Below are 15,430 nucleotides of genomic sequence, written 5' to 3'. Positions count from 1 at the left end.
TCCAACTAAGCTGGTCTTTTCTCTTTCTGACATCCTGTTCTTTCTACTCTTTTGAGAGGTAATATGTGTATAGCAGACAGACAGACTGGGTCCCAGTCCTCTCTCTGTCACTAGGTGTGTGTCACTGAGTAATTGAATCATTTGAAGACTCTTTCCTTTTTGTAAAGTGGGATAAATAAGATACTTTTCTTTGTTGGGCTGTCGTGAGACTTAAATGAAGATCTGTAGCAGGATTGCTACCCAAAGTTTTAATGTGTGGCTGATAAACAAGGGCTTAATCAACAGCAGGCTTCATAAATCACATTTTTATTATTTGTAATGCTTTCAGTTCATTTATAAGCACAAGGGATATAGTACAAAAGGTGAATATAAGACCATAAATTATGAAAGAACAGAATATGCGTCTTACCCCAGACATCCCAGCCTTCACAATCCTTCTGGACTCCTGGCACTCTCAGACAAAACCAAGCAAAATGTATTCAGCCAGAGCACTGCAGTGTACATGAATAAGCAGTAATTTACATAGAGGACCGAGCAAAAGTCTTGCTGCTCAGGCTAGGGTTAATAGGCGGCAGAGGAAGGGCAAACAAATGGCAGGGCAAATCCTGGGCAAATAAAATGCCAACATCAGGACAGCTGGGAAGCCAGTGCAATAGCCCTTGCAGTACCCCCTTGCCACCACAGGGGGACAGTATAAGGAACCACTGTGGTCAGATACCTCTGACTCTGACTACTGAGAATTAACTTGCCATTTGAGCATTAACTATTGAATTCTGCATTTGTGTACATCATAAGGAGAGTCGCTTTTTAAGACCCAGAAGAGACTGTAAACATTACTCTCTCATTTGTTTATTCATTTACTTCTTCATTCTTCAGCAAATATTTATTGAACAGCTACCATGCCTCACTCATACCTGTGTATGAAAGAGAATTACTTGTGTAAATGACTGGCCTGTTGGCAGAATTAATAAATAGCAGAGCCAAAATGTGGGTTAGATCATCTGACTCCAAGTTTTTGTTGCTGGTTGCAAGTTCATGTGCCCAGTGCACCGTGAGGCCAAACAAACTGAAACATCGAAGTTTGGAGCAGAGACAGGTTTTCTCTTTCTGTTGCAGGGCAGAGCAAGGAGGACGGAGGGGCTTTTGCCCAGGAAAATCCCAAACTTCCCGAAGGGTTTCATTAAAGCATATTCAAAGGTCAGGTAAGAAACGGGGTGGGGGAGGTGTCACAGTCTGTGATCAGCTGTGCGCAATTCTCTGATTGGTTGATGTAGCGGTAACAGAGCAGTCAACGCTATCAACTCCTAGGTGCCAGAAGGTCTGGGGGCCACACACTCTGGATCGTCAAGTAGTTAATTTCTTCCCTTTGGTGGTGGCTTTTAGTATCTGAAAAACTCAGGAAATATACATAAGATACTATTATCTGGGTACTTCAGAGAGGAGCTCCTGCAGAGGATATGGTGGAGAGGTCTGACCCTGGAAGGCACCACAGGATCCTGCTCCGTTACATTTTGCTGCTCCATTACTTAAAATATATATATATAATTGATTTACATAATTAATGCATTGTATAGTACAGTATATAATCCTATATATTATGATATATAATTATATTAGTATAATTACCAGTATAGCTAACACAGAATTAATTATATATTAAATGAAGAACAACATAACAGGGGCTGAACCCCTACCAAGTGTCAGAATTTTTCAGAGCAGTCTTTTGAATCCTAGTTCTGTTCCCCATTTGTTCTATGACTTTAATCAAGTTAATGAATGTCTCTGAGGCTCAGTTCTCCCATCCATAAAATGGAAATAATACGGCTTGTCTGGCAGGGTTGTGGTAAGGATTAAATTTAAATAAAGCAAAATGAAACAGTGTAAAAATATACCTAAAATTCATGGTATAGGGTGGGGGCCCAGTAATTCATTTGTGCTTTTAACAACTTTTCATTTACAAAGAAGGAAACCTACACATACAAGTTTAGTAACTTGTCCAGGGTCGGTTCGGCCAGTAAGGGGCCAAGCTAGAATTTAAACTCCAATGTCACTTGAAAGCTTGTGCACTTTCCACTATACTGAGCGGCCACAGTGCTCTTTGTCTCCAGGGAGTGAGTCCTTGAGAGGACATTTAATACTCCCCCACAGCACCTGGATTAGGCTGTCCATGCGACAGTCCACACTGTCTGCTAAATGAGCAATGTACTTAGACAAGGGGAGAGACAGAATAGCAAAGTTTGGGTTTTGTTTTGGCTTTTTTTCCGTCTGTAAGTGATGAACTAAGGGCAACAGGAAACACACTTTGTTGCCTAAGGATGAAAGGATAGAGTGCTTCACTGTGTAAAAGCTGGTGAATCCACTGTGATCTGCAGAGATTCCCTTGGCCTTTTGACCCCCTTTCAAGTCGAAAGCAAGGTTCTCTTCCCAGTTCCCATGATCTACCTCAACAGAAGGGACCACTGACTTCCCAGGACCTACAGAGAAAAAGATGGGACTGGGGGAGTCAAGGCAGTGCTGACGCTGGACAGTTGGCGCTGCCTGCTTAGTGGGAAGAGAGAGGGCACTCGAGATGCCGTGGCTCCTTTGACCTCCCGACACTCCCACTGCCTGTCTCTCTCATGCCCCAGACGTCCCCTTGGAGTTAAAAAAATATATTCCAAAAAGTCCCTGGGCAAAATGAAAGGGAGTTACCGAGAAAGGCCATTTATTAAGGAATTAGAATCCATTAACTGAAAATTCATTTTGCGTAGACTAGCTGCCCTGGTCTACAGCCCTTAGGGAAAAAGCATCATGAGTGATAAGGAAATGTCCTACCGGGGAATAAGGTTTTACTGAGACCCAGTTGAGAAGAAGGCGTATGGGGAACGAGGTCCAGTGAAGACAAGCTGACTGTCAGTGCCAGGCACACAGGGGTGTGCTCGTAAGCAGGCTCTGGGAAGAGAGAGAGCCTTGGTTTACACTCTTTGCAGATTTCTCTGGGGCAAATGCTTCCACTGTGGTTGATTTCAAGCTACCAATGACAAAATTCCTGAATGTTTAACAGTTGGCCTTCAGGGCTGGTACAAGCCAGCTCAAGTGCATCCTTACCAGTAATTTTGGAAGGATGAGGTAACTTTCTGCCAATTGGTTACCCTCTGAGTGACAGATAATGTGACTTTTCGAAATAGGTATGTGTTTATCCGTATAAAGTGCAATGTGCTCCGTGCCCCACCCCCACCACTCTAACAGCAGTGCTCACTGAGGACTAAGTAAAGACGGAGTGTTAGTGTTACCAAGTTCAAATGGCTGGCTTGCACAATAGGCCAATAAATCAGGAGACGAGGTATTGGGGCAAGGAATAACGACTTTGTTTGGAAAGCCAGCAGACCAAAAAGCCAGCAGACTGAAAAGGTGGCAGAATAATATCCTGGAGAACCGTCTTCCCCAAGTCAGATTTCAGGTTCCTTTTATTTTAAAAGTGGAGACGGGGTGGTTGGTTGTTGCAGACTTCTTGGCTTCAGAATCCTTTGTTCTCGCAGCTCTCCACCTAGGTCAGGTCAGGATGTGCCTATAAACCTCCAACAAGACAAAGGTTGTCCTCTGTTCTGCAACTCTTTATCTCTGTGTGAATGGAAAAGTGTTAATACCCTTAAAGATCAGGGCCTTGAGAATGGGCTGTCTTGTTTATTTCAAGCTCTGGGCAACATTCTTTTACAAAAGGTGCAGAACCAGCATGACTAAGCACAGGAAACAGAGCGCAGGGTTAGAGCTAAAGGAACGGATCTAATATGGAGCCAGGTTTTTCTTCCCTCTTCCATCACCACAAATCAGCACACGTGAACACTGGTGAAATCTGAATCAAGTCTGCAGTTTGTGTTGTACCGATGTCACTGTCCTGGCCTTGTCATCGTGCTGCAGTCATAAGTTGTTGCCATAGGGAGAAACTACATGGGACTCTGTACTATTTTCCCAACTGTGGTTATAATTATTTTAAAAGTAAAAATTGTGGGGAACCCTCAAAAATATAGGAAAATGTAGAGACCACAGTAAAAATTTCCCCCCAGATCATACCACACAGAATGAATTATCAGTATCATTAGGCGGCCGTCATCTTCGACATCTTTCTTTGTACAGATGGAAGGAGAGAGGCTGAGGTTACTTTTAGGGAGATGGCGTTCTATAGGAGATCCTATTTAAATAATTCCATTATACCTGAATGTAACAAAAGAAACTGATGTTCAACTATGAGAATTGGTGAACTTCAAATAGGTTTGTTGTTACCACGCGTGCACACGTGCGCACGTGCGCACACACAAAATGAAATATCACATTTCTTAAATGACCAGACCGGAGCCTGTGGGACCATTTCTTTGGCCCTAAAATTAAGGCCCTTAAAATTATAAGTTGAGTTCATCTATTTCCTGTTCCCAAAGATCATACCACTAAGAAAGGAGGCGTGGAGAAAGCCAGCCCACTACGGTTTCAGGAAAGAATGCAGAAACCCTGAGCATTAACCCTTCAGGACATCTTAGAGCCTTGATCAACAACTCTGCTTTCTGTACTCAGCTCCCTGCTTTGCTTCAGTCTCTTCCCTATGGACCCTGATACAGTAGCACAACACTAAGGAAAAGTAACAAAAAAAATTAATATTGATATGTTGCCAGGAGTTCACCTTGCTGTGTATTTCAATGAAATAACACAATCATCCTACAGATATAGCAAATTTTACAATTTTTAAAGCTCAGCCCAGTTTTTACCTCCTTTGAATGTCACATCAACTGTATACAACAGTCCAGGCTAGTATTTTACCCCCATTTTATAAGTGGTAACAGGGAGGCTCACAGAAGGTGAGCAACTTGCCTACAGTCCTTGGGAGTAAGTGGAAGGACCGTGGGGTTTTACAGATTCCCGGACTTTTTCCCTTTCTATCACACGTGAATGGAAGCCTAGTATCACTTTAGGACACTTAAAGCCCCCAAGTAGTAAATGTAAATTAATAGTTTGTAATACACTCAGGAAATTGAAGAGTAAAAGAAATTGAAATCTTCTCCACTATCCCCCATCTCCCCAAAATATGTCAAACCTACTAAGAGGTTAGTAGGATTTTTTAAAGTCATTAATATGACATTAATATCTAATGATTATCCCATCTTACAGTGCAGGATCCAAGGGAATAGGACACAGGGCAGATAAGATTTTATTTTGGATAGAGAAAATAATAATAGATGATGCTTTAAATATGCCATGGCGCTGCGCTATGTAGCTGTTTGTACAATCCAATACTCATAACCTCCATTGAGGTAGACATAATTGTTATCTCAATTTTGCAAAAGAAGAAACTGAAGTTTGAAGACATCAAGCAGGGAAGAAGTAACAAAGGACCCGGGATTGGATCCCGTGTTCATCTGATGCACAATCTTGCATGTTTAACCAGAGTGAGGCTATTCTCTACCCTGGAGGATAGAGGGAGACCAGACAAACAAAATCCAGGACTAATCAAAAGTACAGCTGAAAAACTGGGGGGGGGGGGGGGGGGGATGGAGGGACCTGAAACAGTAAAGTTGACCCTTGGGATTGTCACGTGCTCTAGCCCTTTTCCCTGATTCCCCTTCTCCCTACAGTTACCCAAAGCCACTGGGTTATCTCCTCTTGTCCAGGTCTCAAGTTGCTCTCTGAAAAGTGTCTGGATCTCATTTAAGATCAAGGACAAGTGACTCTCCTTAGCTTTAGAAGTCCTTGCTCCTGAAGCTTTAGATCAACATTAGCTAATCCTTTGGAAGCTTAAATAGCTTAGTTCTCAGGAACTGGAGTTTGGGAATAGAAAAAAAAAAAAATTCTAAAAAAATATGGCATACAGTCAATTGGTTTTGATAAGAGTGCCAAGACAGTTTAAATAGAGGAGAAATAGTCTTTCTAACAAATGGTGCTGGTACAACTGGGTATCTACATGTAAGAGAAAGAATCTGGACTCCTACTTCACACCAGATACAAAAATTTAAATGTATTGTAGGCCTAAATGTAAGTATAAAGCTCTTAGAAAAAAGCTGTAACTCTTCATGCTCTTGAATTAGGCAATGGTTTCTTAGATACGACAACAAAAGCACAAGCAACAAAAGAAAAAATAATTAAACGGGACATGATCAAAATTAAAAACTTTTGTACTTCTAAAGATTGTCTCAGCATAGAAAACAAGTTTACGGTTACCAGGGAGAAAGAGAGGGTGAGGAGGGATAAATTGGGAGTTCGGGACTTGTACATACTAAACTATATATAAAATAGATAAACAACAAGGTCCTACTGTATAACACAGGGGACTATATTCAATACCTTGTAATGCCCTATAATAAAAAAGAATATGAAAAGGAATGTATATATATGTATAAATGACTCACTGTGCTGTACACCAGAAATTAACACAATATTGTACATCGACTATACTTCAATTAAAAAAAAAGGCAGTCTCAAGAAAGTAAAAAGACAACCCACAGAATAAGAGAAAATTTGGAAAATCAGATATCTGATAAGAGATCTGTGTCTAAAATATAAAAACAGATCTTTCAAGCTCAATAGTAAAAAACAAATAACCATTTAAGCAGTAAGCAAAGTATCAAAATAGGTCACTAAAGGAGATAAACAAATGGCCAACAAAGACATGCAAAGATGCTCACCATCATTAGACATCAGGGAATTGCAATCACAGTTAAGATACCACTTCACATCCATAGGATGACACTAATCAAAAAGAAAGGTACCAATAACTGCCGGCAAGGATATAGAGAAATCGGACCCCTCATACGCTGCTGGTGGGAATGGGAAGTGGTGCTGCCGTTCTGAAAGACAGTCCGCAGTCCCTCGAATGGTTAAACACACAGTTACCATGTGACCTAGCGATTAGCCCCCTTGGTGCACGCCAGGGAGAACTGATAACATGTCCACACAAAAACTTACGCACAAATGTTCATAGCAGCATGATTAATCATAGCCCAAAAGTGGAACCACCCAAATATCCATCACCTGATGAATGGATAAATAAAGTGTGGTTTAGCCATACGTTGGAGCCTTATTTGACAATAATAAGGTAACAATAGGTGTTACAACGTGGATGGAACTTGAAAACTTTATGCCTAGGGAAAGACACAGGTCACAAAGGGCTACCTATTGTCTGATGCCACTTATATAAAAAGTCCAGAATAGGGGAGGGTATAGCTCAAATGGTAGAGCACATGCTTAGCATGCATGAGGTCCTGGGTTCGATACCCAGCACCTCTGCCAAAAAAAAAAAAAAGTTAAAACCCTAATAATAAATAAATAGGCCTAATGACCTCCCCTCCAAAAAAAGTAAGAAAAAAAAATCCAGAATAGGCAAATCTACTGAGATAGTAAATAGATCAGTGGTAGCCTGGAGCTGGGATGGGGTAGAAGAGGAATGTTATAGCTAAGGGATAAGGAATTTTTTCAGGGGTATTAAAAATATTCTAAAATTGTTGTGATGGATGTAGTACTCTGTGAGCAAACTAAGAACTACTGAATTGCACACTTTAAAAGGGAATTATGTGGTAAGTGAGTTACACCCCAATAAGGCTATTTAAATATGGCAATGCAGCTGATGGGAATACAAATTAAGACTATGATAAGATGTTACTAAAAACCTAACAGAACAGTTAAAATAAAAAACAGTGACAATACCAAATGCTGTCAAGGATGTGGAGAAACTGGATCTCTCATCAATTGCGGGTAGAAATGTAAAATAGTGCAGCCACTCGGGAAAATACTTTGGTGCTTTCTTAAAAGAAAACTGTGCATGCACTTACCATGCAACCTACCACACTCCTGGGCATTAACCTCTTAGAAATGAAAACCTATGTCCAAATGAATTCCATACATTATTGTTCACAGCAGCTTTATTTGTAATTTCAAAAAACTGAAATAATCGAAATGTCTTTTCAAAAGGACAATTGCTTAAAAAAAATTGTTGTACAACCATACCATAGAGTATTACTCAGCGATAAAAAGTAATGAACTACTGATCCATGTGACTTGGGTGGATCTTAAGGGATTATGTTGAGTGAAAAGAGCCAGTCTTAAGAGGTCACCTTCTATGTGAGTCCATGTCTGCAACATTCTCAGAATGTCAAAGTTTCAGAGATGGAGAACAAATTAGTGGTTGGCAGGGGTCAGGGATGGTGGAAGAGAAAAATAGGTGTGGCTATAAAGGGGTAACATGAGGAAAATCTTTGCGGTGATAGAATAGCTCTGTATCTTGGGTCTGGGAGTGGTTACAGTAACTTATGCATGTAACAAAATGACATAGAACTGGACATACTGTGTACCAGCATCAGTTTCCTGGTTTTGATATAGCATTATACTTCAGTATAAGATGTAAGATCTTACGTTGGATGTAATCATTGGAGAAGACTGGGTGACGTATACACAGGAAGCTCTCAGTACTATCTTTGTAACTTCCTGTAGATCTATAATTATTCCAAAATAGGTTAAATATATGGATGGATGGATGGATGAATAGATGTACATTTGTATCTATCTATGACAGTATAAACACATGGCCATAAATATACATATTTATCTATGACAGTGCAGCTAGCAGACACTCAATAACTTTTAACTAAATCATTTCTTGAGGGGATATGTATAAATGTACAGGAAATGCAAGAAAATTCATTAAAATTAGGCACATTACTCCTCACTCCGCTCAGACAACAACACCTAAGATAAAAACCAAGAGAAATGAGTCTTCTGGAGAAGTTATAACACTTTCCACGCCTTGTCTACACTGGAAATGTGTGCAAATCAGTGATAAACATGACCCACTCACAAAATTTTGCCAGCTTCTAAATATCCACTCTACCAGCAGATTTTTGTTTCTGAAGCTGTCGAAGTCATGGCTCTGATCCCTCAATCTGGAGGAAATGCCATGTTGCAAGAAGTCATGACTTCATTTCCTTCCAGAGCAAGATTTCCCCTTGCAGGTTTTCGCACATGTGAAATTCCCTCATCTTTAACTCCACGGGGCAGCTGGTTCCCAGCCTTGGAGTAAATTCAAGTGTCGTGGTTCAGAACATGCCAGAAGCTGCCAGAACGATTCTAATCTTTCAGTTCCTGGACTGTTGTGAGAAAGAGTTTTTGGCCAAGGTAACCAGAGACTGACTCCACTTCTCAGCACACACCAGACAGCCTGGGTGGAGGGCTTCCCCTCGGGAGCCTGGCTCCGCTGCCCTTCCATGCAAACTCCTTTCCCGAGGTCTCAGCTGCATGACCCTCATCCCTCACTGGTCATGCCCCTACCCAGCAGGGGTGAAGCAAAGCTCTGTGAACTAGGTGGCCAGACCCAAACCCCTACTCCATCCCTAAGGGTGCCAGGGTCCTACCAGACCAGGATGGACTCAACAAGGATGCCCTCCCCACCCTGGAACCCACCTCTGATGATTTTCTCACCTCTGATTACAATCCTTCAAGCGTTCCACCCAACTCTGAACCCACCACCAAGCTTCCTGCTATGTTGTTATATCTATTTCTCATCTCCCACAAAGTCTCATACAACTCACATCACCACCCAATTACTATTGTTAACATTATTACTGACCGTCACTGTTTCACAAAAGCTTACTATGAATTCCAGGGCTTTATATACAGTATTTAATTTAGTCATGACAACAACCATAAATGTTAGACACAATTAGTTTCTCAACTTGCCAAAAAACTTAAAACAACATTGGCCACAACGGAGGTCTGAATATTTCCAAAGTCCTCGCTTTTACTGTTGCCCCGCTAGGTCTCCCTGCAGTACTGAAGGACGTGTCTTTCCATGGTCCACGCTGTGACCTTCAGAGTATGAGACACCTGGGCTTGAATGCCACCCGGTGACTCTTGATCAGTGGCCCTTGCACAGCACGGAGCCGTCTGACCCCACGTCCTCATTTGTGAAAATGGAGGAGGAAAAGAAGATGTGCCTCACTCAACTGTTGTGTGAATTAAATGAGATAGTAATGGATGAAAGAGCTCAGCGTGGTACCTGACAAGCAGTGGACCCCAGTGGACGTTCTCTCAAGTGAATTAAGGAATGAGCCTGTAGCAACTGGCGTGAACAGAGGAGAAAAGAGACAGAGGATGCCAGTGACGCACAGGAGATCAGTCATATTTGGCTTTGTGACAGTGGCCAGAGACACTTGGATGAGGAATTCCCCTGGCTTTCTCCCAGGTCTCTGGGCTGTTGCTGTCTGTAGAAGTTCAGTGCTAATGAGGCCGCACCCACGAGGGCCAGACCCTTGGGAGCCATTCACTTTGCTTCTATAGGCACCAGTGACATGTGTAAGGCAGCTATTCAAAAACACTGTTTTTGAGATGGTCTTAGCCAAAAATGTTCTATCTGAAGATCTATCTCTCTCTCCCTACTGCTAGACAAAGAGGAAAATGCATATGAAAGCAAAATTTATGGGAACACTGACTCACATCTGTATTGAGTCCAGTGTTTCTGTATCATCAGCACATCAGTTCTGGGACTTTGAGATTCTTCCTACTAATAAAATGGGGGGGGGGGGGGAAATAGGGAGAAACCTCAGAAAGGTATTTGGTAAAATAAAGAAGATTTTAAACCACAGAGTAGAAAGAATTTATCTCCATTTTTTAATTGTATAAGATGTAACACTCACAACACTTACCTTGTTTTTCTTTTTCTACTGTGTAACCCTGATGACTTTGTCATGGAACTAACCCTCAGTATGCAGGCAGATATTTAGGAATAACTTCAGTATATCGTTTGCTTCATGAAAACCCAGAAACATCCTTGTTATTCTCCGTTTACAGAGGAATAAAGTAAGGAACACTTAAGGTAAAGAGATTTTCCAAAGACACAGTGCATTAGACTGAGTGGGGGGGGGGTTGGGGGGACTCAGGAAGTTGTCATGAAGCAGTGCCAGCAAACTGAGATACTAAGTAATTCACAAAAGTTTAGTCACAGCGAACTTTAGGCTACAGGTTAGATCGCTGTAAATACATTAAAAAAAAATGGAAATTTCCATCAACTATCTTTTGGGTTTTTCCACTCCCTTCAAAAGCAAATTACACATCTACATAAATCTAAAACTGCAGTTACTGATTTATCATAAGGATATTAATCTATATATTGCATGTACATATATATATTCTCTCAAATTGAGAGACCATAGCTTCACCATTCTCTTTCTCTGTTTTCCCTCCCCTCCTTTCCTCTTTTCCAGCATCTAACACATACTCCCTACATTCTCAGTCCTTACCCAACACCCTGACCTTTAATGCACTCTGTTAACTACAGTACGAAAGAATTGTCGTAAATTAAGTTTTATAAGTTTTTAGAAACAAGTGGATAATAAAACATCTTCAAAACTCAGCTAATTTTTTAAGACCCCCACTTTTTTTGGGGGAGGAGGAGATTATTAGTTTTATTTATTTTTTTAATGATACTGGGAATTGAGCCCAGGACCTTGTGCACATTAAGCATGCACTCTACCATTGAGCTATGCCCTCCCAATTCCCACCCCCCAGAAGCTCAGCTAATTAAAAGCCACTTACACTTTGCTGCAAAGATATTTCCCCCAGAGAGATGGCTGCCTCGTTCAACCTGCTACTACTCAGCTCCTGAGTCTTCAGAATTCCTGCCCTTTCAAGCCACTACTTTAGAGCAATGCCTGCTGTCACCATAATTGTTGCAAAGAAACTTTTTTGGATGGACTAGACATCCTGCTGGCAAACACTTGAGCTGACGGCACACATCTGAGTGAGCCAGCTCACAGCCAGCTGCACTCTCGGGAATAATCTGAGAGCAGAGCTCCCAAGTCAAGTCCCTTGGGCCTCCATCCTTCAGGATATGCATGCGTGCACCCTTCTGTTGCCTCACTCCAAACAACAGCCAGCAGCAGCGATGGAAACAACAACCAATGCTTCATATTCAAATATATCTGGTTAACGCTGAAAGATGTGAATTTCACATCGGCCTGCTCAGAGCCTTTATCCTAATATACATCATGAATTTCCAAATATGCTGATTTTTTTCAAATATATTTGACCCAAGTACCTCTCTTTATAGGATTCAAGGAGGTAACTTTAAAAAAAAAATTTTTTTTTGGACTACTGTCTGTGGAAATGTGGTTTGGGAAATTATGTTCAAGTGTCAATGTGTTAAACCAGTGTAGCTTACTTGAAACTTTACAGATGTGTAAAATGTTTCGCTAACTTTGTACCCTAGAGTGAGAAGATAAATTGCAGATGCCTTTATTCTCCAAAACCCCTGAATCCCTGGACTTGGGCCTGAAACATTCTATAATTTTTCTCCTTTCCAGGACCCAAGGCCACCTCCCTCCATAAATCTATCCTCAGCTATAATTATAAAAGTGAGAGTTTCATAAAAAGCACAAAATGTTCCAATCAGCCTGCTGCATGCAATACTTCATTTACTTTTCTGGCTGGTCAGCGCTGTGAAATAACTATAATTATTGTTCCCATTTACAGATGAGGGCTCTAAGTCTGATAGGTGAAGGCATTTTCAGATCAGTTTTTTGAACCGAGGCACATTGTAGAGCCGGGATCGTCTACACATGTTCCAATGAGGCGGGAAGCCCCATAAAAAGACCTGCAGGATCCCTAGGCAGGGCCGCTGCTCTCCTCCCAGCACCGTCCAGTTCCCTGGCCCAGAGGCTTTATCTCACTTTTTTGACTCTAAAGCGGCTAACTTACACCTAGAATTCTATTGGTTCCCTGAGCTCACTTCTGATTGGTTATTTCCTTCACTCCTGATTGGCTATTACTCTCACTTCTGATTGGTCCACTTCCCTAACTTCTGATTGGTCCATTTGTAGTACTTCATTTGCATGGAGCTCACTCCTGATTGGTCTATTTCTACAAAGCTTGTTCCTAGTTGGTCAACTTCTGTTATACTTTATTTGCATATGATATTGCGAAGTGTAAAACTGGCAGCCTATAAAAGGCCTGTGTAAATCTACAGATGGGGTTCAGCGCTTGTGGTGTTAACTCTTCTAGGCTTGCTGCTGTAATAAACCCGAGTTCTCCAACTCTTGAGTGCTGCTTGGTTTCTCACCAGGTTCCAGATTGCCGTTACAACTGAGCAGTAACACATTTTTCCACAACATTTTTGGAGGTCCCAGTGAGGTTCCAACCACGCTGGCCCCTTGAGCTGCTGGGATAGCAGAGCAAACTGCCTGGAGGTCAGAAGCTCCGAGAGTGAACGAGGAGGTGCGCTACCCAACAATATTCTGTGTCCTCCTTCGTGGAGGTGATTCAGTTCTCCGGGCGGCTGTGCCCCAACCGGACTCAGTGGAGGGACAGACCAACTCACCAAGCAACATGGAGGAATAAGGTAGGAGCCCCGGGAAGCGTCCATAGTTAGGTTAGGGTAATCAGGTTCTGTCCAAGTGGACAGAAGAGGAGTCTGATCACATTTTCCAGGCTCCCTGCCTGATGGTAGTCTGACGGGGAGATCTGGTTATGCTCCCCACCCGACGGTAGTTCGACAGGGAGAGCTGGTTAGATTAGGTTAGATAAGGGATGCCCCGGTGATAGGGAGGGAATGTGCAAATAACCTCTTGTGTGTTTGTGTTTGTGTGTGTGTGTGTGTGTGTGCGTGCGTGTGTATGGGCGGCCTGAAAAGCATGCGATCAGGCTCGAGTTTGTAGCTCCACGGCATTCTGCTACGGAGTTTGAGTGAGTCCCAACCTGCGGTTCCGTGGTGACCTCATACGGCTCATGGCGGTTTCGGCCCCTCGGGGTATTGATCGGAGTCAGTGGTTTATACTGACCCGCCAAAGCTAAGAGGCACCTTCGTCCCCGCGAGGGGAGCGGCCAGGCGGACGCAGCAAAAACCCTCCCTTTGTCTCGTTTGCGACACCAGCACAGGGTGGCTATACAGGGAGGGAAAGGGACATAGAACAGCCTGTGAGTAAATGACCCCTGTGCCCTTAGGGACTAAGATGAGACTACATTAAAGAGGTTGACACAACCTTGTCACCAGTCCCCCAGGATATCCTGTCGTGATTAATCAGCATCAATATACTTCTCTATCTAAAATTAAGACCACAAGACCTGAACCAGAGGGAACCAACCCAGGACTGGCTGGAGCTCTCTTTTGAGGCCCCCCTTATTTTGGTTAATTTATTCTGCCACCAGCCAGCCATCCTGGCTTCATATTTTGTCAATTCAGTCTATAAAAAGACTTTATACAGGGACCCCTGGAGCTCATCCAGGCCTGAGGGAGTCTCAGCATTGCCTGCCTAATGTGGAAACCGCAACTCATTGGCAACACTTGCAGCCAAGCAGATGTTAGGCCCAGTGAGGCAGCCAGCTTTTTGAGAACTCCACTGTTTTGAGGAGTGGGACGAAGATACTGGGGTACAGTCAGTTCTCAGTGCCAGAAGCAGACCCACATCTTTAGGCCATAAAATCTGTCAACTAATAGTAATGGGATCCTCAAAATCAAAGCCGACAGTTCTGGACTGCATGATTAAAAATTTTAAAAAGGGTTTCTCAGGAAACTATGGAATTAAATTGATACCACAAAAATTGCGCACGTTGTGCGAGTCAGAGTAGCCCACCTTTGGAGTGGAATGGCCCCCAGAAGGTACACTAGACCTATCAGCTGTCTGGGCTATACACTGGATAATCACCACACCCCCAGGGCACCGCGACCAATTCCCATATATTGATTCTTGGCTAACAATCGCCCAAACCTTGCCTCCATGGGTCCAGGTTTACACGAATGGACAGGGACAATATAAGATCCTCATGGTCCCGACATTAAAGATGAAAAAAGAACGAGGCCAGTCCTTTAGGGCAACCATGAAGTCCTGCCAATGCTGCCCCTGCCAAATGTTCCTTCTGCTTCTGCGGCTCCACCACAGCTGCCTCTACCGGACGGGCCATCACCGCCTGTGCCGCCATGGTGGCCCGGACTCTTAGCTTAGAGCCCAAGGGGAGGAAACTCCATTCGGTCCTGCAGGTCGCCCAGCCAGCGGCCACCCTCCGGATGCCTTTCCAGGAGACCCAAGAGCCCCAACAAGTTAACAATGGTGGCCCCGTACAGCCTGGCCACTCCATCCTGTACTACCAGCCTTTCAGTACAACAGATCTTCTAAACTGGCGACACCACACTCCACCATATTCGGAAAAACCCCATGCAATGATTGACCTCCTAGAGTCCATCTTCCAGACCCACAGGCTGACTTGGGGTGACATTCAACAGCTGCTCCTGACACTCTTCAATTCTAAAGAAAGAAAGCAGATCATAACAGAAACTAGAAAATGGCTACAAGAGGAGGCCTCAGAGGAAACCATCGATGTGGAGGAATGGGCCTGGAATGCAGCCCCAGACACAAGACCAGAATGGAACTCTAATTCCCAAGCCGAACGGGAGGCTCTGCGGACGTATCGGAGAGCTCTCCTACATGGG

At 43.0% G+C, this 15,430-nt stretch overlaps 1 long non-coding RNA gene across 1 annotated transcript; it reads left to right on the top strand.

Moving 5' to 3' along the window:
- Positions 1–911: 911 nt before the first annotated feature.
- On the top strand, positions 912–15,182 carry LOC116152322 (uncharacterized). The gene is made up of 3 exons (XR_010380393.1): positions 912–1,202; positions 13,070–13,345; positions 14,731–15,182. It is a non-coding gene; the product is annotated as an uncharacterized LOC116152322 (long non-coding RNA).
- The last annotated feature ends 248 nt before the right edge of the window (positions 15,183–15,430 follow it).

The sequence above is a fragment of the Camelus dromedarius genome, chromosome 3 (assembly GCF_036321535.1).
Source record: "Camelus dromedarius isolate mCamDro1 chromosome 3, mCamDro1.pat, whole genome shotgun sequence".
NCBI lineage: Eukaryota > Metazoa > Chordata > Mammalia > Artiodactyla > Camelidae > Camelus > Camelus dromedarius.
Note: the sequence above shows the minus strand (reverse complement) of the source record. Positions and strands in the feature narration are given on the sequence as shown.